The 24,211-nt window shown below is 38.8% G+C and overlaps 1 protein-coding gene and 1 non-coding gene across 2 annotated transcripts in view; one reads left to right on the top strand and one right to left on the bottom strand.

The window, feature by feature from the left end:
• CDKL5 (cyclin dependent kinase like 5) overlaps positions 1 to 24,211 on the bottom strand; it is a 309,028-nt gene that overhangs the window by 235,581 nt on the left and 49,236 nt on the right. The window lies entirely within an intron of this gene.
• On the top strand, positions 18,551 to 18,657 carry LOC111762288 (U6 spliceosomal RNA). Its single transcript, XR_002795440.2, has one exon. It is a non-coding gene; the product is annotated as a U6 spliceosomal RNA (small nuclear RNA).

The raw sequence follows: 24,211 nt of genomic DNA, 5'->3' as shown, positions 1-24,211 counted from the left end.
ATTTTTGACTAGCCTGTCAAACCCACACAGCTCGGGCAGAACAGTCCATTCAACAAATGGTGCTGAAAGAACTGGATATCCATAGCCAAAAGAAGGATAGAGGACCCCTATCTCATACCTTATCCAAAAATTAACTCAAAAAACTAAAAATAAAAGAACCATAAAAGTTAGAGAAGAAATTGTAGGAAAATATCTTCAAGACCTGGTGGTAGGTGTTGGATTCTTAAAGGAGATAAGAGGAGGACTGAGATGGACTACTGAATTGTTTAATGTATGGAGAAGTTTTAATTAGCTTTACTGTAAAAATGTGGAAAAGTATAGAGTGGAAGTTAACACATAGTGAGTAACAGCTAGTTTACAAATGGGGATGTGGCACAAAATGGTAGTCTACGTATGAAATGTAAACTGACAGAATGCTAGAGAATAACCTAGGAACTAAATAGCACAGTAAACCAAGAGGTGGATGAGAATTGTGGTTGACGGTACAGATGCAAGAGTGTCCTTTGTGAGCTAGTCAAATGTACATCACTACTGCAGGGTGCTGGGAATGTGGAGAAGCATGGGGAAAGTACAGGTAGAGTGACCTATGGACTGTGATTAGCAGTAATAATATAAAATTCTTGCATCTGTGCGAAAGATATACTGTGCTGATAATGAGGCAGTATGGAAAATGTGAGTCAAATGTACACTATGGACATGGTAACAATCAGATGATATTACATTATCTGTAGCTAATGTGTCCACCACAGTGTGGTGTCCTGATGGAGGGGTTTTTTTTTTTGCAGTTGTGCACATGTACATGATTGTTTTATAAGTTTACAACTTCTGTCATAAAATATATTTTAAAAATAATAATAGGGTGGGCTGGGGGAAAAACACACCAAACGTAAGATAAGGACTATGATTAGCAGTAAGATTTTGACAATATTCTTTTGTAATTTGTAACAAACGTCTCACAACAATGCAAGGTGGTGGTGGTGGGTTGATACATGGGACCCCTGTATGATATTATGCATGTTTGCTTTGTAAGTTCACAACTTCTACTATACACTTAATTGTTTATGTATGTTCATATATAAATGATATAAAGATAATAACAATAGGGTTGGGGAAAAATACTTTGGTTAGTAGTAATATTTTGACAATGCTTTTTAATCATTAGTTAAAAAGGTTTAACAACAATGCAAGTTATTGGTGGTAGGGTGAGTTATGGGAGTCCTGTATGATGTTATACATGTTTGTTTTGTAGGTTCACAAATATTATTATACACTTATTGTTTATGTATGAGTGATATACTTCAATAATTTTTTTTAAAACACTACATTGAGGGAAGCAGATGTGGCTCAAGCAATTGGCCTACCGCCTACCATATACGAGGTCCAGGGCTCGATTCCTGAAGCCTCCTGGTAAAGGGAAGCTGCATACTCAGCAAGCTAGCCAGCGCAGGAGTGCTGGCCCGTGCAGAGAGCTGGCACAGCAAGATGATGCAACAAAAAAGAGACACAGAGGAAAGACGATAAGAGATGCAGCAGACCAGTGAGCTGAGGTGGCACAAGAGACCGAGCACCTCTCTCCCACTCCAGAAGGCCCCAAGATTGATTCCCAGTGCCGCCTAAAGAGAAGACAAGCAGACACAGAAGCACATACAGTGAATGGACACAGAAAGCAGGAAGCGAGCACATGCACACCAAAAAAACAATGGGGGAGGGCAGAAAGAAATAAATCTTAAAGTGGTTGAGCGCCTGCCTCCCATGTACGAGGTCCCAGGTTCAAAAGTAACATACCCTACTGATGAGAGCATCAGGGAATTAGGCATGCTCATACACAGCTGCTGGTGGGAATATATATTGATACAATTTCTTCAGAGGCCAATTTGACTATCTTTTAAAACTAAAAACACAAGATATTTTGTGACAGAGCAACTGCATTTCTAGGAATTTATCCTAAGAAACACACACAAAATGGTATGCACACAATATTCACCACAGCATTGTTTATAAAAGTAAAAATAGAAACAGCCTAAATACACTATGCATCAACGGGGGCCTGGTTAAATGAATTATAGTACATCTATACAGTTATATTTTACATATCCGTACAGGAAAATGAGAAAATTCAATACATGGATAGGGAATATCACTAACATACTTTATAAAATAAAATAGCAAGGTAAGAACTGTATATATATTGTAAGTTATATAAAAAAGGGAACAGAAAGGAGTGTGTTTAGTGTGGGGAGGGGTACATACGTATAAATATATGTATACCTTTGCTTAAAGAGGTACAAAAGACCTCTGGAAGGTTACACACACACACACACACACACACAAAACCATAATGTTGGTTGCCTCCAGAGTAGGAAATTGTGTGCCTAGGGGGCAAGGTGTAGGAAGATAACTTTTCTCTGTCTACCCCCATTTGTACCTTTTGAATTTTGAACTATGTTAAACCTCTGCCCATTCAAAAATACGGTTTAAAATTTTTAAATAAGACAAACCACACAATCCACCTATGGTGGATCAATATATGCTAAAAATTCAGAAGACAAAGATCCCCATAAGCAGAAGTGGGGAGACCCACTGGGAAGAAAGTATAGTGCCAGGAGAAAGATGGTGGTAGTGAAGCGTATTACAAAAAAAAAGTATATTTATCCTGTCATTCATTATTACCTAGGGATTCCTTACCTTTCTTCAATTATTTTAAGCTAGAGGCAAAAGTGAAATATATACATACTTTGTGACAGTTTGAAGCTATTTGTGGATGCCAGAAAAGTCACATTCTTGAAGCTAATCCATTCCTGTGGGTATGGGACACTTTGCCTGGATTGGATTCAGCTGGGGGGGGGGGCTTTGATTGGATTACTTCAGTGAGGCATGACCCAGCATGGCCCTTGGTCCTCTTGCTAGAGTCCTTTATAAATGGAGAACTGAAACCAGACACACACAGAAAAGGCGGCAGAGACAGAGAAACCTCAGCAGAGCACAGAGGCTCAGAAAGAGGTCCCCCAAGAAGCTCCAGGAGAGAGGAGAGATGAGCCATATACCTGACTGCCCACAGCTGAGCTTGGGGTTCTAGAAAGTAAGCCTAGAGGAGAAGACAGAGACACAGATAAGCAGATGCCTCCATGTGCCTTGCCAGGTGGAAGGAGTCCAGGATCACCAGCAGCCAGCCTTTGGTGAGACAGTGTATCTGATGATGCTTTGATTTGGACATTTTCACAGCCACAGAACTATATGCTTTTTTTTTTTTTTTTTTGAATACTCCATTTGAATCTTTAGTTGTATCAATTAATAAATATTTACATATTTTCCAAATGTCAATACATAAACAAACCAAAATTAATATTTTACATGAATCTTTGCAGACTTGTAGAATAAATTTTTAAGTGGATTTACTGGGAAAGACCATATTTTTAAACATATCAGAAATTACCTTCTGGAAATATTTTTACCAATTTAGCCTGCCAACAGCGGTATATAGCAGTTATTTTTTCCTGAATCTTCAGCAACATAACAATGTTAAATATTTTTTTTTTATTGACTTTGTAATAATATTACATCAAAAATATATATGTGAGGTCCCATTCAACCCCGCTCCCCCACCCCCCCTCTCCCCCCCCAACAACACTCGTTCCCATCATCATGACACATCCATTGGATTTGGTAAGTACATCTTTGGGCACCTCTGCACCTCATAGTCAATGGTCCACATCATGGCCCATACTCTCCTCCATTCCATCCAGTGGGCCCTGTGAGGATTTACAATGTCCGGTGATTGCCTCTGAAGCACCATCCAGGGCAGCTCCATGTCCCAAAGACACCTCCACCTCTCATCTCTTCCTGCCTTTCCCCATACCCATCAGCCACCATGTCCACTTTTCCCAATCCAATGCCACCTCTTCTATGTGGACATTGGATTGGTTGTGTCCATTGCACCTCTATGTCAAGAGGAGGCTCAGATTCCACATGGATGCTGGATGCAATCCTCCCATTTTCAGTTGTAATCACTCTAGGCTCCATGGTGTGGTGATTGTCCTTCTTCAACTCCATCTTAGCTGAGTGTGGTAAGTCCAATAAATCAGATTGTAGGTGCTGGAGTCTGTTGAGGCTCAGGACCTGGCTATCACATTGTCAGTCCAGAGATTCAAATCCCCTAAATATATCTTAAATCCCAACGTCAACTGCACCTCCAGCACATTAGCATGAAAGTCTTATGAAGGGAGATCCCATCTGAGTCCAGATTCATCACACATAAACACCATTTCCAAAGAGGGGCCATCTGCCCTGGTAGTTAACCCCATCGGCCATGGCCATAACTCTCATGGGTCTCTTTAGCCTTCAAAGGAACCAATATCTGGGGGTTGTATCTGCTTTATCTGTCTCTCTGACTCTGCTCAGTTGTGCATGAGGGCAATCCTTCTGCCAGCCTCCAGACTCTTTTTTAGAAACTCGTAGCCATATAAACTCATTTCTCCTTTCCATTTCCCCCTTACTTTAGGTCAAACAGCATTTTAAAGTCATGTTATTTTATGTAGACATGGATATTCTGCTGATCCGCATTGAACCTTCCGTATAAGGTCCTTTTCCAGTTGCATCATCAGTTGGTATTTGATAGTGGTCCCTCGTTGCCAGGGAGGCTCGTCCCCGGGTGTCATGTCCCACGCTGGAGGGAAGGCATTGCATTTACATGCTGAGTTTGGCTTCGAGACTGGCCACATTTGAGTAACATGAAGGCTGACAGGAGGAAATTCCCAGGCACAATGTTGCTCTAGGCCTTGTTCTTATTTTAGGTTTATCAGCTCACAAGCATAGTCATTAGCATCAGGGGCTCACTGTTGAACCCTCACTCCCTCCAGGTCCCCGCCGCTGTACCTGGGAGACTGTCGCTGCTCCCCTAGGGACCGCGGCAGAGCACCACTGGCCAGGAACCCAGTACCCCCCCTGCTGTGGTTTTTAATTGTTGCCATTATGAGTATATCCAATCATTACCATGCCCCCTGGACATATGTTCTGTACAGCTCCCTGTCAGCCATATATCACCTGTCATTGGTATCCCATACCAGTATCCCTCCATTGCCATTGTTGAAACACTCTGTGGTCCAGAACTCCCTGAAATTTGAAGCCCAATATAATGTCATGGTCCCTTACTAGGGAATGGTATATAGCGATGGACTATATGCTTTTAACCTAATAAATTCCCATTATAAAAGCCAACCCAATTCTGGTATGTTGTTCCCAGCAGCCTTTAGCAAACTAAAACACACTCTACAGAATTTCACAAGTTTGAGTTATATATAGACCCCTCCAAAAGAAACAATTCTTTCTCAGATCTCTGAAACAACCATGAGCAACATTAGATTAAGAAATTCATACTAATAAACTATGTCCTATGAAATTAGTTCTATGAAATACCTTGCAAAAGAGTAGTTTTGTCCTTATAAGTGGTGAAAGAAATATTTAAGATAATTATATCAAAACAAAGCACAAAAATAAATAAACAAACAGTGAATTCTCCCATTTACTCCAAGGACTCATGGTTCCCATTTTGAGAAGCAATACTCTAGGAGAGAAAGACACAGGCCAAGCCCACCATGGCCGCAGCCATTGCTTGAGGAAAGCATAAAGAGGCCATGACTGGGGAGAAACACTGGAGTCACCACCAGAAAGGAGCTGACTCCCCAACAGCTGCCACCTGAGAGGCCTGCCTACCCACTTGACTGCCACCAGTCCTGTTTACAATGCAGCCTGCTTCTGCAAAGTGGTACGAACGAAGGGACTGTCTTTATTGAATTTAGAGTTGAAGACAGTAAAGGTGTTAATGTAAATTTTGAGAAATCCAAACTTACATTCAGATGTCTAGGAAGAAGTGATAATTTTAAACATTTAAATGAAATTGGTCTTTTTCATTTTATTGACCCAAATGATTCCAAGCAGCATTCTTATGCTGTTTATGAAACGGAGAATCTGGCCAGTCGTGGCCAAGGTTAACAAAAAAAGGGCAAAGCTTAATTGGCTTAGTGGGGACTTTAATAGGAAAGACTGGGAAGATGATTCAGATGAAGACATGTCTAATTTTGACTGTTTCTCTGAGATCATGGACAACATGGGTGATGATGAGGATGTAGATATGCCAGAAGTAGATGGAGGAGATGATGATTCACAAGACAGTGATGATGAAAAATGCCAGATCTGGAGTAAGGAATACTGTCATCATTGGGATTTTGACGGGAAAAAAGAAAAGAACACTTCTCTACAAGACTTCATGATTGAAAGAATTCCTGAGTTGATAGGTCTAAAGGCAGATGCTATATTTGCCCCCTTTAAACCCCTTTTTCAAGCTGTTTGTTTTTTAAAAGGCTTCTCTAAGGGTTGACATGTACCATCGCACGGGACAATTTTAAGTCAGCTAAGACAATAATCTTATACAGGAACATTTCTCAGACTTCCATGAAGCTGTTGAGATCCTAGATCTCAAGAGAGATTGATAAGAGATTGATACAGCAGTTGTAATAAATAAAAACATTTCACCTAAGTCTCCTTTCTTCAAAACATAGATACTGACATGATAGGAAGCTCTCAGCATAGAGAAAGATTACTAAATTTTAGATTTCAAAACATGGACTCAAAGTGGCTAAAACAAATTGGCTAACACCTTAAATTCTTAATCTGCTATTCCTCTGGTGTATCATTCAGGATAGTTCCATTAAAGTTTTATTTTTCAAAAAATTTACTTTACATTATTGTACGTAATTTTTCACCTGTCAGTGTTCCAGATGTATCTTAGCTAAAACTAGTGAATGCCCTAATCTAAGCTAGCTTTTGAGGCCTGTACATTTGGTATTGTTCAACCCTTAGGCTTTTACATCTCTTAGCATGTACATTGTTGCTTGAGAATCTGTATATTAGACCAAATTTGTATTTGCATTGACAGTGTGGCAAATGAGTGAAAAAAATGTTTAATACACTATTGGAAGTTTTATTTCTTTTTTGATTCAGCTTATACCAGAGCTGAAAAACCTTAATTTGTGTTCTTGACAGTGGGGATTTTTTTTAAATGTCTACATTCTTTTTAATAAATTGTTGGAAGACTTTAAAAAAAAAAGAGAAATACAGATTACCAAATACTAAATTGTATTTAAAATTGTATTACAAACCCCTGATATACAGAATGTTTCTATGACAGAGTATGTTTAAAACAGATTTTTAAAATAGAGGGAGGCCCTTGGTCCCATGTACAATGCCTCCTCTCTATTCTCCCTCTGGTGAGTTCCGCCATTTGAGCAAAGAATATGCCACAACACAAGGTCCTCTAGAGAATGGAAAAATGGCAGCTCTAATATCTGCTTCTCCCCACTTCTATTCAGATAACCAAATTTTACTAACCTCAGGTCGGAATCTTTTTTTCTTATCTGCATTCAAGGCTTAAAAATTATTATGAGATCACATTTAAAATTTTTGCTTTTTAAAAAGTATTATACAACTAGGAGCAAATTCATTATTTTGGTTTAATTTAAAGATCACTTAATTTTTTCCTAATTATTGGCTTATCCTAGGAATTCCCCTTGAAAGAATTATCTAAGACCCTTCCTAAGAAACTTATAAAAACAAACATTTGATACAAATACATCATATTTTGCTAATGGTGAGAAGTCTAAAGTGTTTTAAGTTAGAAAAAAAAAGTATAAATTGATAATATATTTACTCCAAAATCCTTTCTCCCAACACATATTAACCAATAATAAAGAAAAACCAATTGTGTTGAAAATTCTCAAAAATACATGATAAAAAATATATTAGTTATCACTGTGCAGACTCTTACACAGACTAATAGATTTACCTTTTGAAAAGAAAATTATACCAGTTTGAGAAGTGGGAATATCATACTAGGTTAGAGGACAGGAGAGTAAAAGAGCAAGGGCTGCACATATCTTGCACCCCCAAGAATGTACATGGTCAAGAGTGCTGGAAGGGCTTCTGCAGCCCTGTCCCTGAACACACACCCTGGGACCAAGGGCCTGTCTCACAGCAGCAGCCACAAATATGGAGCAAGAAATGCTCAGGGAGCGTATTATCCTAAAAGCATAGCTGCAACTCCCTATACTACATCATCTCTCATCATTTCTATATCTACAAAATCTAAGGAAACTCAAAGGAGTTTTACTCACAGCTTCTCCAGCCTGATCTTCTGCCTCTCAAGTAAGCTGAAAACACAGTAACCTACCGAAAACATCACTGAGCTGAAGATGATGGCCAGTCACAATTACATTATTTACTCATCAATAACTTCTAATAATACTGCTCAGAGTTTACCACAGAGAGATAGCATCTTTCAGTCACATAATCCACATGTATGAACCAGGCATTTACTACCTACTATGGAGGGTTCGGCAATAAAAGTCCCTACAGGGATTAAAGAAGGCAAAGAAGGTATGATATCTACAATAGAGTTTACCATTTAATTAAGAAAAGAATACACACACCAATGAGACAGTCTAACTATATAATCTGTGATCATGCCACAATAGTCACTAGAAAAAAGTACCAGGGAGCAATGGACTTTTGTCATCAGCTGGCTATGTGTGCTCTCAGGGATACCACTACCTTTCCAGGCTTCAAGGACTCTACCATAAAATGAGAAGTCTGAACCAGGAGAAGATCCATATCAATACAACACTCTATGACCCAAAGTAGCAGTTGGTTTTTCAACCATTATAACGAAGTGCTTCAGGAAGCCCACGCTTATTTTATTCAAATTTCATGGATGCTGAAACTGATAAAACACTGCAATCATCATCCATAACCCAACAATTTTGTATTTCATTTTTGTTAAAAAAAAAAAAAAACCTCACTGTTCTCAATGACTCATTGTCCAATAAATCAAAATTATTCTTAAAACTCCATAATTAAATTCAACTGTAGTCTTCAGCACATAGCTGCCTGCGTGACCTAGACATAAGTTAAAGGTCTACAACCCTCCCCAGTGGGAAGAGAATGTATAGATGTTATCGTAAACTATGATCTTCCCAAAGCAGTAAACATCCTTGGTAACATCCTTCCTATGAGCATAGTGAAAACATCACCACACCCCATGTACACGCTTCATGTGACCCTAGCTGGAACTCTGTTCTCATACCCTATGGAATATCCTTGTTCTGAAATCCCTTATATATCACCCTTCATTTTCTCACCTCTTTGCAAAGCACTATCTTTATTCTCTGAATCGCCACCATCAGAGATTCTCTCCTGTCCGTAAGTCCCAATAAAGCTTATGCCTAACTAAATGCCAAGTGTGTTCTTTGGTCTCATGGCCATACCAACTCATGCCCTTCAGGAGTTGGGTTGTAACAACAACTTGTATCTGTTTTATACATCATGGTTCTATATGACATTATATTTGAAAAAAAGTTTTATTGTTTTTTAAAAGTTTGAAAATCTACTAGTTGAAAAGTATAAAAAGTAAATGGTATAGGTTATTGATCCTGAAGACACGAAGCGATTTCAAACACTGTCAATAATACAGAACATTCAAAGGCTGCTTCCAGTTTAAACAGTGTTAATGTTTTTACAAATTGATCTTCTTACCAAGACTCCTGGCCTTTTGTAGCTGTAGACCGGACATAATAAGAGAAAGATTCTAAAAATCAGGTTTCTCTTCACCAAACCAAAGTATCAGATTTATGAGATTTATGGTTGACCTTGACAACTTCCATTTCCTCAGTTAAAAAATAAGGCTTCTGTGCTGGGTGATCTCTGAGGTACTGTCTAGCATTCAAGTCCCACAATTTCAATTCTAAACATTTGGAAACTCTCAAACTGAACATGAGTGCCAAAATCCTCAATCATTAAATGCCAATTCATAAGGGACCAATACAAAACATATATAGTCTACCCTATTTTCTGTATGGTTCCAAATCATTTAGCAAGGCAAGTTTCAAGAGCAGTTTACGTAAAATAGTCTTGGCAGAGAAGAAAGAATGGAGTGATGACCTTTCAGCAGTATTTCGGAAAAACAGCAAAACCAGAGTAAGTGTACAAACATCTGGTGGTTAAGCTATTCCTGGGATGGTCACTTATCTTAAAGGTAGAAAATAAATAATAATAATGACTAGATAGCAGCAACTTACTGCTGGCTAGCTAGCTACTCTGCGAGGAATGGAGAGGAAATCTGGGATATTTTCCAAATGGATTAAAAGAAAATTATTTCATTTATATAGATATTTGTATCCTATTCAAAATATAAAATGAACTGAAGAAAATCAAGCTACAGATCTTGCACTTTCTCAGCTGTCTGTGCTAACTTTAGAAGGGTAAGTGATATTACTTTGGTCAAACAAATAACAGTGAAAAACAGAAGCAAATTCATCAGGGCTATTAATCAATAAAAGCATTCAATTAAGTTCAAAATAAGTTTTAGCATCTGACTGATAAATAGTAGAAATTTAATATGTTAAAAGGAAAGATTCTTTCCCTCAAGGAGACTGCAATTTAAAAAAGCAAAAATAAAACAAGATATGGTCCAGAGCACTTCTGAGTTACAGCTCTCCCACATACTAATTTAATGTTGGGCTAAGCAGTGTGCTGAAGCTTTGGTTTCCATTTGTAAAATGGGGATAAGTGTGCCTACCTTGTAGGGTTGTCATGTGAATCAAAGAAAATACAGCACATTAAATATCTGGCAGTCCTCAAGGCATAGGACGTATTCACTAAAAATGTTAGCTAGTAATATAATAGTAGCAACAAATGTAGCATTTACTGCGAATTACATGAAATTTCATTAATTAAGGCATTTCCCAATATACTGCAGATTGACAAAGAATTCTGAATTTCCAAAATTAATAAATTAAATTGAAAAACCTGAACTCTCAGTTTACCATTATGAGTTGGACATGTCTGTATAGCTCTGGATAGTCTATTAGGGGATCCGTTTGTGAGGGGTGGTGGTAGTATAGCCTTTGCCCAAAAAGTACAGACCTGAACCTTTCTAAAGCCAGCTCTCTCACAAAGAACTCTTAGCTCTCAATTGTAATTTTATTTCCACTACCTGAAGTCTTCAAATGGAAAAAAAAAAAAAGGGCGGGGGGGGGAGTTCTAAATCCCTGATTTAAATGAAACTATACATTTTTATGAAATTTAACATGGCCTGTATCCATCATTGCAAGATCATGTAAAACAATTCCATTGCCCCCAAAATACCCCATGTTCCATCTATTCTATTCCTCCCTCTCCCTCCCCTTGGGACCCACGGGAACCACCAAGTTTCAGTCCTTGAAGAACAAGATTCATAGTTACTTGCAACAACACTGCAGGCTTGACATAATGGCCTGTCCTCCCCTATTAGGCACTGCATATACTCTTAAGAAACTCCTGGCCCTCTTTCTGAGATCAGAGTACTCCCCAGGATGGGATTCCAGCACCTTCCTGCTCATTATATGGGTCTCCACCCACAGATACAACACACTATGACAAGATGAACATTCACACACTCTGAAGAAATCTGCCCCAGGTGCACCCTGTCCCACATGCCCTCCCACATTCAACAACCTAAACCAGTAACCCTCCGATGCCATATTTTCCAAAAGAACCTTCCCTACATTGTAGTTTCAACCACATACCTGCAAATTCCCAGAGTTCACCTGCTCCCTCCCCTAACTCTCCCCCCAGTTCCATGGACAGTCCAACTCACCCTTCCCACCCTATACCCCTCACAAGCCAACACCACCCAACCCAACAGCATCACTGCACCACTGTCAAGTCTATCCACTGCACAACTACACCCTTCCACCTTATCATAGATTTTGTCCATATGGGCATTGCTTCACTGCGGCGGCTTGCTCGGTCGGTAGAGGTGGGGTCTGGCTGCGGACGAGGGGTCGGTCTAGCTTTGGACGAGGGGTTGGTCCCGCTTGGGACGAGGGGTCGGTCCCGTGACCACACTTCACAACCTTCTTCTCCCTGTCTGTCTCCTATAAACCTGTCTTCCAGACTCTAGCTCTGTGAGTCTGCTCAATTTGCCTAATTCACATCAATGAGGTCATGTAATATTTGTCCTTCAACCCCTGAATTAACTTATGGTGACTTTAATAAATGTCTCTTCAAATATATTACATAATATCAAAGTTTTGCTGCAATTCATCTCAACTTTTAGGCTTTAAAATTAAGTCAACCTACTCATCAAGAGGTGTTCTTTTCTTGCTTTCCCTTGCCTGAATCCCATTTCCTCTACTGTCCCATAACAGAATTAAGTAGTATTTGAATTTCTAAAGGTCACTTAGGAAAACATGACTTAGCATCATCATCATCTTAATATCAGAACAACCTCTTGGGTCAATTGCAGGTATTCCGCCTGCATGGATTAGAATGTTGGGCACTCCTGTGGGTCTACCCCAGCCCCCGACAGGGCAGAAGAGAAAGTGTTCCCTCAGCCTCTCTGGGCAACTGCAGGAACTCTCAGCTTATATGAAATAGATTATTGGACACATCTCTGGCTCCATCCTCGCCCATGACAGAGCAAGAGGAGGGACAGTGCTCCCTCACCCCTCCAGGCAACTGCAGTCACTTTTGGCCTGCACAGACTAGATTGTTGGGCACTCCAGAGGCTCCATTTCTGTCCCAGGGAGGGGAGGAGGGAGGCTGGTGCTTCATCAATCTACCTGAGCAACTGAGGTCACTTTTGACTCACACAGCTTAGTTTGCTGCCTACACATGTGGCTCCATCCCTGACCCTGGCAGGGAAGAAAGGGGAATGGAGCTTCATAAGTCTCTCCAGGCAACAACAGATGGTCTTGGTCTACACAGCTTTTAATACTGCACATGGCTCTGGCCCCATCCCTACCCCAGCAGGGGAGAAAGGTGGAATAAGCTTCATCAGTTCCTGAGGCTATGTAGACACCTCCAGCCGCTAAGATTTACAGTACCAACCACATCCTCAGCTCCTATTCTGCAACCAGCAAGGAAGAAAGGGCAAGAAACAGATGAAAATGAGCTGAAAAAAATTCATATTGGCTAAACATGAGCCACTGTAAAGTTCCAAATTAAATTGAACCAGAGAGGGGTTTAGCACAAAGCCAAACAGAAAGCCCTAGACTAAAGAAAGAAAAGGGGCCAAGAATAAATATATCTAATAAATCAGATAACAAGACCAACAAAAAATTATAACACATAACAAGACAGCACAGGCAAACAGAAAGTATATGGCCCAGTCAAAGGAACAAACTAAGCCTCCAGATGACATAAAAGAATCGAGACAACTAATCACAGATTTTCAAACAAATCTCCTTAATAAATTCAATGAGATGGCTAAGGAGATTAAGGACATCAAGAAGACACTGGGGTAAGCAGATGTGGCTCAAGTGATAGGGCTCCTGCCTACCATATGGGAGGACCCAGGTTTAATCCCTGGGATCCACATCAGAGGTTCACAGGATTGAATCCTGGTGAATCCCAGAGGAGAAAAAATGAGAAGAGAAGACAAAAAGGGAAATAGATACAGAAGATGACACAGCAAATGGACACAGACAGCAAAAAATAGCAAGGCAGGGGGAGGGGGAGGGGGAAGGGGGAATAAATTGATTTTTTTTTTAAAAGATCCTATTTCTGGTTTTAAAAAAAAAAGACACTGGGTGAGCACAAAGAAGAATTTGAAGGCATATATAGAAAAATAGATGTTATGGGAATTAAAGACACAATAAATGAAATTAAAAATATACTGGAGGCATACAGCAGATTCGAAGAGGCAGAGATACAGAGAAGAGATATATAGATCAATGGAACTGAACTGATGGTTCAGAAACAGACCCTCACATCTATTGTCAAGTGATTTTTGACAAGCCTGTCAAACTCACCCAGCTGGGTCAGAACAGTCTCTTCAACAAATGGTGCTGGGAGAACGGGATATCCATATCCAAAACAAAGAAAGAGGACCCCTACTTCAAACCTTATATAAAAAATAACTCAAAATGGGTCAAAGAACTAGATATAAAAGTGAGAACCATAAAACTCCTAGAAGAAAATGTAGGGAAATATTGTCAAGACCTGGGGGGGGGGTCTTAAATCTTATACTGAAAGCACAAGCAATGAAAGAAAAAAAATTGGACAAATGGGACCTCCTCAAACTTAAACACTTTTGTGCTTCAAAGGACTTTGTGAAGAAGGTGAAAAGGCAGCCCACTCAATAGGAGAAAATATTTGGAAACCACATATCCGGTAAGAGTTTGATTTCCATGCTATATGAGATCATACAACTCAACAATAAAAGAGCAAGCAGTTCAATTAAAAATGGATAAAAGACTTAAATAGACAATTCTCCCAAGAAGAAATACAAATGGCAAAAATGCACATGAAAAAAATGTTCACTATACTAGCTATTAGGAAAATGCAAATCAAAACTACAATGAGGTATCATCTCACACAAGGAACGGCCATTATTTATAAAAACAAACAAACAGAAAACAACAAGTGCTAGAGAATATGTGAAGAAATAGGAATACTTCTTCACTGTTGGTGGGAATGTAGAAGGGAGACAGTTTTTCAGTTCCTCAGGAAGCTAAATGCAGAACTGCCGTATGATCCCACAACCCCTCTATTAGGAATATATCCAGAAGAACTGAAAACAGTCATGTGAACAGGCACTTGCAAACTGATGTTCCTAGTGGCATTATTCACAATTGCCGAAAGATGAAAACAACCCAAGTATCCATCAACCAATGAATGGATAAACAAAATGAAGTATATACATATGATGGAATACTACACTGCTATAAGGAAAAATGAAATTGGGACACCTATGATAACATGGATAAACTCTGAGGACATTATGCTAAGTGAAATAAGTCAGACACAAAAGGACAAATATTGTATGTTCTCACGAAATATGAACTAAATACAAAGAATAAACACATGGAGCTAAAACTTAGACTATAGAATACTAGGAGATAGGATGAAGACTGAGGAGTGCTGATGCCTAATGTATGTAGAATCTTTAATTAGCTTGACTATAAAAGTGTGGAAATGGATTGAGTTGATGGTAACACATTATAGTGAGTATAACACAGCTGGTCTATAAATGAGATTGTGGCTGAAAGGGTAGTCTAGGGAAGGAAATGTCAATTGAAAGAAAGCTAGAGAATAATCTAGGGACTGAATAACATAGCAAACCCAGAGGTGGATGAGGATTGTGGTTAATAATATAAACACAAGAATGTTCTATGAACTAGAACAAATGTACATCACTATTATAAGGTGGTAAGAATATAGTGATGCATGCGAAAATACAATTAATGTAACTTATGGACTACAGTTTACAGTAATATGGTAATATTCTTCCCTCAATGTCAAAGAAGGTATTATATCAATGCTAAGGGTCAATAATGGGGGGTATGGGATTTTTTTGTTTTGGACTAAGGAAAACGTTCAGAGGTTTACTGGGGCAATGATGGCAGAACTCTGTGATGAAAGTGAGCCACTGAGTACACACTTTGGATAGAATGTACAAGGCATGGGACTGTACAGCACACTGAATCATGTGGTGGAAGATGGACTGTGGTTAAGAGTACAAATATGAGAGTGTTCTCTCATAAAGTATAACAAATGTACAATACTAATACCAAGTGTTAATAATAGGGGATATATGGAACATAATAGCCAAGTGTATGCTATGGTCTATAGTTCGTGCTAATAATCTGATCATGTTCTCTCAGTCTGTAACAATCTGTAACAAATGTTCCACAACAATGTAAGGCTTTAGTGGAGGGGCGATATACGGGAATTCTGCACATTACACACGATTGTTTTGTAAGCTCACAACTTCCCTAATAAAAAATGGGGAAAAAAATCAGGGAAGCCTTCCTTGAAGAGGTAACATATGAATTCAATCTTGAGAATAGAAAATACAACTGCTTTACCTAGCTTAATAGAATGCAACCCTAAGTTCCCATCCCTCAAGTAGACTACACTTTTCTTTTCTCTATCCCACAACATTTGGAAATATCCATCTCTATGCTTGTTTTAGTCTGCCAAAGGGGTGCCAATGCAAAGTACCAGAAATCTGTTGGCTTTTAAAAAGGGTATTTATTTGGGGTAAAAACTTAGTTACAAAGCCCTAAAGAGCCCAACTCAAGGTTGCCTTCTCACCAAAGTCAGTTGCCACGTGTTGAAGCAAGATGGATGCTTATCTCTATGAGGGTTCAGCATTCCCCTCTAGGCTTCCTCTCTCTCAGCTGAAGGCTGGCATAGGGCTTGTTTCTCAGGGCTTCCTCTGTCTCCTGGCACAGGGTTCATTTCTTTCCAGGCTTTCCAAATCAGTCTGTTATTCTGTTCTCTTTCCAAGGTCTGCTGCAAGTTATCGGGCAAATGGCTCATCTCTCCCCGGAGCCCCAGGATAATAAACGACAGAGCTCTCCCTGTGTCTTCTTGAGTGAGTGTCAGTTTTTACTGGCCCATCAAGGGGGTGGGGACTCAACCTGAGTTACGCCTTACTGATGTAGCCCAATCAGAAGCCCTAAATTGATTTTATCAGGTAAACTTAATCAGAGGTCCCTCACTGAATTTAATACAATTAAAGGGCATCACATCCAGAGGAATACATTAGTTTATAAATATAATCTTTTTCAGATTCACAAAAAATAATTTCAAACTACCACAACGCTCTATTTGGAGTCTACACAACTTTATGTATTCACCTTCTAGAATATTAGAGTCTGAAAGAGTATAATTAATTTCCTAGTTCATTTCTTAAATGCAACATACTAATCTTCTCCAACCTCAGTTTGAACAAAGTAATATGAGGCATAGTACCACAAGGAACAAGTTCATTCCAGTTTCAGACAGTTTTAATTATTAGAAAAGTCTTTCTCATCTGAAATTTGCAAAGTCACTTTTACCTCTCTGGGCTTTGGTTTACTCTCTGTAAAATGAAGAAGGCCTAAAATCTCAGTAATCACTTATAAGCACTGAGAGTCTAAGTTTAATAAACACTCATTGCACATCTATCATGGCATCCTCACTGTTCACATCTGCAATCTTTAACCTAACCATAGTTCCTATTTAGTGTCAATTTACACACTTAGGGAGAAAGGAGAAAATCCACCCGTTTCTTTTTATCCCTCTTATGTGCCAGGCTATTCAGAATATTTTTAGGAATTAGGAAAAAGATGTAGCTAAGTAGAATCTGAGGAAGAGAGGAAAGAGAAAAAGAGAACAAAGTAGTAGGCAAAAAGAGAGCCTCCAGAATAAAGTAATTCACAATTCATTTATTCTACAATATTCATCAAGCACCAATTTGGGGCTGCATTAAAAGTAAATCTGAAAGGTAAATTTCCCAAAAGAAGTTTCAGTAAAGTGCCTTGGTAGGAAGAAATAAATCGTATGTCATACATATGATACATTTTATACAAGTCAATACATAATAATCATATTATACATTCACCCCTTTAACATGGATCACAAAAGGAAGCTTCATTCTCTAATAATACCATGTACTAAAACTAGAGATTATAAGGGTTTTAGCTAGGATGAACAGATTTAATTTCATAATCAAGTTAAAACTATGTGCTATTTTGAGTGTGACCACCATTTAAGCCAAGGCTCTGAGGTTTTCTTTCATGATAAAGAAAAAAATGATAGAGTATTAAAAGATAGAAAAGTCAGTATAAATCTGACTCAGGCATTTAAATGCAGGTATATCTCATATAACAGACTAAATTGAAGCTCATAGTACTGAATCTGTCAGCTTAAAACAGAAGAAAGTTTTCCTGCTTTCCAATGTCAAGAGATACTAGAAAAGCAGAAAAAGTCGGGAAGTGGACTTGGCCCAGTGGATAGGGCTTCAGTCTACCACATGGGAGGTCCATGGTTCAAACCCCGGGCCTCCTCGACCCGTGTGGAGCTGGCCCATGCGCAGTGCTGATGTGCGCAAGGAGTGCCCTGCCACACAGGGGTGTCCCCCGCGTAGGGGAACCCCACACGCAAGGAGTGTGCCCCGTAAGGAGAGCCACCCAGCGCGAAAAAGTGCAGCCTGCCCAGGAATGGTGCCGCACATATGGAGAGCTGACACAACAAGATGATGCAACAAAAAGAAACATAGATTCCCGTGCTGCTGACAACAACAGAACCGGACAAAGAAAAACATGCAGCAAGGACACAGAGAACGGGGGAGGGGAATAAACAATAAATCTTTAAAAAAAAAAAAAAGAAAAGCAGAAAAAGTGATCAACTTTGACTTGTAAAATCAGGGAAGCCTTCCTTAAATCAGGGAAGCCTTCCTTGAAGAGGTAACATCTGAATTCATTCTTGAGAACAGAAATTTACCTGATAGACAAAACCGTTAAAGGCATTCTAAGGAAAGTTTGTACAAAAACACAGGCCAAAAACAAAAAAGGTGTGAGGGAGGTTTTATGTTGCACAATAGGCAGACATTATGCATAACTGAATGAATAAGAAGTTGAACTTTAGATTAACAGTAACAAAGGTAAACCATATAAATTGAGAATATAAGAAATTCAGATTTAACCTACTTGATTTCCAGCTTAAGGAAACTTCATTAAGAATATAACCAGTGCTCACTTCGGCAGCACATATACTAAAATTGGAACGATACAGAGAAGATTAGCATGGCCCCTGCGCAAGGATGACATGCAAATTCGTGAAGCGTTCCATATTTTTACATTCTTAAAAGGGGGAAAAAAAAAGAATATAACCGGCTCTAAGGGCAAAACTGCCTGCCATGATGAAAAGTCACTTTTCAGATGATACATTATAATCGCATCCTCATATATTTCTTGGAAAAGTTGCCCTGAAAATTGCTTGATTCATGTAATCATGGCATTTTGATCTAAACCCAAAGGCAGAAACTTTGGCATCAAAGTTAGACCAGTGGTTCTCAAATTATTTGGAGTGAAGGTCTGGTTTTGTTTCTGTCTCTTTTTTTTCCCCAAATCTCTTGTGGGCTATATTGTAAAATACAGCAAAAATGGTGTGGCAATGTGAAACTGATATAATCGTTTCTAAATGCTTATACTCACTTTGAAAATATTTTTCTATAAAAATATTTAATACTTTTAAGACTCAAGCATTTTAAGTGTTAAAAGAACCCTGACCAAAAACAAAAAAAAAAAAAAAAAAACACCAACCCAAACAGGGATCCCCTAATTCCTACAGAAACAAATTTAAAAATGTATAAACATTATTTATAAGAGACCATGACTCACTCTTCTTAAACTAAAGTTATTATGTCATTTTACTATCAAAAATTAATTTCCGACTGTCTACAAAAAAGAGTCCAAATTCCTTAGGCAAGATATCAAAAAAAAAAAAAAATAGCTAAAGACATCTCTTTCACTCACTCACTCTCACTTACTTACTCATTCAACAAATAGCTATTGAATATCCATTAAGTAGGTTAGGGGACATTTCCTTTAACAATTTTACAGATGGGAAAATTTGGGCTCAGGGGGAAAGTTTTGTTACTTACTTTGAAATCAACTATAACTTTGGCAATTGCTCATTTCTCTGAATTTGAATATACTCTTTGGCAATCACACATTTCTCCTCATAAGAATCCTTGTCTCTAAACCATCTAAATTTACTGATCAACACCTGTAAGATGCTGTGGCAGTTTGATATTATTTATGAATTCCAAAAATAGATACTGGATATGTTTGTAAACTGATCTGTCCCTCTGGGCATATTAGAGTACACTGGATCCAGAGGTTTCACTTTTACTTGATTAAATAATGATTAAGGATTTGATTGAGCCATGTCAGTAGGTAATTGCAACCCCGTCCCCGGTGGGCAGGGACTCACAGGGAAACCGCACCGCAGAGAAGGGAGTTTGGAGTTTTGAGCTGGAGCCCGGCAAGTAAGCACATGGAGGAACAGAGCAGCTGAGCCCAGACAGAAGCAAACCCTGAGAAGAAAGGAACCCAGGAAGCCTGAACCCTGGCAGAAGTCAGCAGTCATCTTGCTCCAACACGTGGCAATAGACTTTGGTGAGGGAAGTAACTTCACTTTATGGCCTGGTAACTGTAAGCTTCTACCCCAAATAAATACCCTTTACAAAAACCAACCTATTTCTAGTATTTTGCATCAGCACCCTTTTGGGTGACTAATACAGACACCTTTCACTTTCCCACTTCTGTGCCTTTCTTTGTTCATGTCATTTCTCCATCCTGGGCCCTGGTCTTGACTAACTGAAATCTTAGCTAACACTTTAAAACTCAGGTAAATTATAACTTCCTCTCTATTCAGTCCAGTTAGAAATTATTTTCTATAAATTCTGGGGCTTTTTCTTTAGTTTTTTTTAGACTAATAGAGTACCATGATAAAAATTCAAAAGGATATTCTATAAATTCTTACATTCATCATTTACATGACATTGATCACATATTTATTCAAGCATTTACTATTTGAATACATATCTTTTTCCATTAGGCAGATCATAATTTCCTGGACACTAGATATCATCCCTCTACTACATCCTGGGTCTAGGCTTTGCATATGAAATAGGCACTCAAAAAAAAAAATTTTTTTTTTTTAAATTTCCAGAACTCAGATACTTTCAAAGCTTTATTTTTTGTGTGTGTTTTTTTTTTGGGGGGGGGGGGCGGGGGTCCGTTTCATCACCCTTCCTATCAAATATTTTATGAAGTACTTAAATAAATCTGCATTTCAATTCCTTTCTGCCTATTAGCTAAGGGAAAATTTAATAATGATCTATATTTTCAATGGAAAGATACAGGGAAAGAAAAGAAATGGGCTTGAGATAAACCATTCTAATAACTCTTAAATAATTAAGAATTGACTATGCAAAAGTGCTTATAGTAGTGACAGAGAATGAACTTATAAACAATATTACTGTCAATTGCTATCTGTATGTAAATTTTCCCTAGTACATTTCACTTTACAATTCTATAGAATCAACTAATTTAATTACTTGTTTTTAATTCCATGCAAATGACATGAAAAGCCTTTTGAAATGCAAACTACCAACCTCATAGAATCTGAAAGTTAGAATGGACCCTACCCATTTATCATAGGAATGGGGAAATACAGCTCATAGTCTTGTCTCCTCATCAGCTTCTTAGGAGAAACTCTGCTCGGGCATACCTGAAAGATCCTCTCCCCATTCACAAAACAAGGGAGGCAGGCTAGTTTAGGAATGAGAAGACAAATCTAAAATCTGATAGAAAAACATGGCGGTGAAACACTTGGCCATGGAATTCTACCTGGAAACCCCGAGAGAAAGACCCCACAAGAAGGCTGCTGGAAGAACCCCAAGAGAATCCCCCATTTGGAACGAGATTTCATCTGGGATCAAGGAAAAGCCCTGGACATTCTCAAGGGGCCTTATTGGGACTGCCAGGGGAATTGACAGGTGGGGTAATCAATCAAAACAGCATATAGCTGGGACTCCTCCCTGAACATTAACAGGAGTAATTAATGGTTTAAAAAGCAACCCCACAATCTAAAGTGCTCTCTCTCTCTCTGCCCAGACCAGCCCACAAGTACATGTGGGGACCTGTAATCTGTTGTTCTCTCCCATTTCTATTCTCTTCTCCCATTTTCTTATAAACTATTGGCCTAACTAAACCAGCACGTTCTTACATTTTTTAAGTAACATAGCCAAAAACCTAAAGGAATCTGGCAACACAAGCGTAGGTGGGAAAACAAGACAGCTTCTTGGGCATCACAAGAGCATACTTCTCAATGTGGTAGCATCATTTTGCTTAAAATAATTCCCAGTTTACTTAATCATAGACACCAGGATTCAACACTTGAAAGAAACCCATGCACATTCCAAATTTAAATATTATCTACTATCTATTTTAAATTATTCAGGCTAATGTACCCTAATAAAAAATCAAGAGTGACTCTTAATTTTCACACTTTAATGTATCCTCCTTAGAGGACACCTGGACCCATTGCTAATTATGTGACCATGAACAAGTTATTTAACCTCTTTAAGACTATTTTCTCATTCACTAGGAAGGGCTGATACTACCTTTATATACTAAGGGTGAGGATTTGAAGTTATGTAAGTAAAGTCTCTAATACAGGGGTTCTTAACCAGGGGTCCATGGAAAGTTTTCACAGAGTCCATGAGCTTGAATTGAAAACTCAAAAAAACATTATTCTTGTGGAGACATGTTGGTGAAGGTGTGATATACTAAGGTGGACTTAGTAAGGGGCCCGTGGTTTTCACCTGACTGGCAATGGGGTCTATGGAACAAAAAAGGTTAAGAACCCCTGATCTAATACAGAGTAGCCACATAATAAAGAACACTAGTAGTAATTAATAACACTAATGTAACTCGATAGATGACAGAAATAAAGCTAATACCTCTAGAAAGTGGATTTATGATCTCAATTACTTAAAGAGATCCAATATACTTAAAGAGATTCCCCAAATGAGACAAGTAATTTATGTCAAATCCAAAGGAATAATGAATTAATGAAATATCATCAGCATTTTTTTAGAGATTTAATTATTTTATTTCTCTTCCCTTCCCCCCCAAGCTGGTTGTCTGTTCTCTGTGTCTATTTGCTGCGTCTTCTTTGTCCGCTTCTGTTGTCAGCGGCACGGAAATCTGTGTTTCTTTTTGTTGCATCATCTTGCTGTGTCAGCTCTCCATGTGGGCGGTGCCATTCTTGGGCAGGTTGCACTTTCTTTCGCGCTGGGTGGCTCTCCTTACGGGATGCACTCCTTGCACGTGGGGCTCCCCTAAGCAGGGGACACCCCTGCGTGGCAAGGCACTCCTTGTGCGCATCAGCACTGCGCATGGGCCAGCTACACGCGGGTCAAGGAGGCCCGGGGTTTGAACCACGGACCTCCCATGTGGTAGACAGACGCCCTAACCGCTGGGCCAAGTCCGCTTCCCTCATTAGCATTTTAAAAGCAATATTTTTATGAAGAAAAATAAAATATTTTAAAGCAAGCATTATTTTAGTTTTGCCCATTGTGACGACAATTAAAGTGTTTGTAAAGCACTGTTATTTTATTAAGTTGAACAGTTATCACTGGAAAATTTTTTACTCAGCCTAAACAATTTGGAACTATGCTAAATCCAGAATCACTTCTGAAACTGCATTGTACCATCACCACTGTGCCATTACTGATAATATTAAGAGTCATATAAACAAAGATACCTCCACTAACTATATATAAAGTGATAAATTATCTGTTGTGCCACGCCAAAAACTAAAATTGTGCAGAAAGAATTGACATCAAAGAGTATGAGCAGAATGCTGAGGTACAGTTTTAAAGCATTTGATTTGGAAGGAAAGCAAATGTAATCCAATTATCTTTAGCCCTAATAAGTTTCATGAAAGAGATCACAGAAATGAGACACACAACAGGTATGGTGAGAAGACTGTAAAATCAAAGTATATTACCTGACCTGTGGGGTTAAAAATAAAGCTTCATTCTCAAAAGATAAAATACAGAGAGGTGAGTTACAGAATCTAAACTCTAACAAGAGGTATTATCAATTAATTACTATCAAAGGATGAAGAAAACATGATGGAAGCAATGAAGAAAAAATTTTAGAATCGTTGAAATATATTTTCCTAATGCTGTTTCCATAATACTCTATTCCAACAAAATTATACCAAAGAGGAGAAGCACTTCAGAATGGCAGTGTGAAGAGCTCCACATAGACCCTATCCCAATTGAAAACCTTATCTGGTGAAAATTACATAAAACAACTATTTATAGTCTCTGGTAACTGGCCTAAGGGCATATGGCAAATACATAAACATTTATTCAAGAAAATTTACTGAATCTCGGAAAGAATAGCAAGGCCCATACTCCTTTTTCCCAGCTCTACTCCTGGCAGGTGTAGTCAAGAAGACAAGGTGCCCTTTTGCCCCATCTTTCACCCCAGTCTGCAATGAAAATTTCTTCCCAGGAATGGCAAGTTGCCAGCATTTCTCATCAATACTCCACTACCACCACCAGATCATGTTGCAGAAACTCTATTCCAGGAAAGCACAGTAAGAAGATAAGAGTTCCCTACCCCTACCTAGCTCCCACTAGTAGGGCAGAAGCTCTAGAGCAGGCATAGCAAGCTGAGAATACTGGAAATGGAACCAAATGTACATTCTGAAGTAGATAAGTACAGTAGTTGAAATGAAAACTTCCTTAGCACACACCTAGCATCCATATCTTAGTTTCTAATAAATACCATACTGCAATAAAAGGAACCAGGGCTCCCTGGAG

The sequence above is a fragment of the Dasypus novemcinctus genome, chromosome X (assembly GCF_030445035.2).
Source record: "Dasypus novemcinctus isolate mDasNov1 chromosome X, mDasNov1.1.hap2, whole genome shotgun sequence".
NCBI classification, from domain to species: domain Eukaryota; kingdom Metazoa; phylum Chordata; class Mammalia; order Cingulata; family Dasypodidae; genus Dasypus; species Dasypus novemcinctus.
Note: the sequence above shows the minus strand (reverse complement) of the source record. Positions and strands in the feature narration are given on the sequence as shown.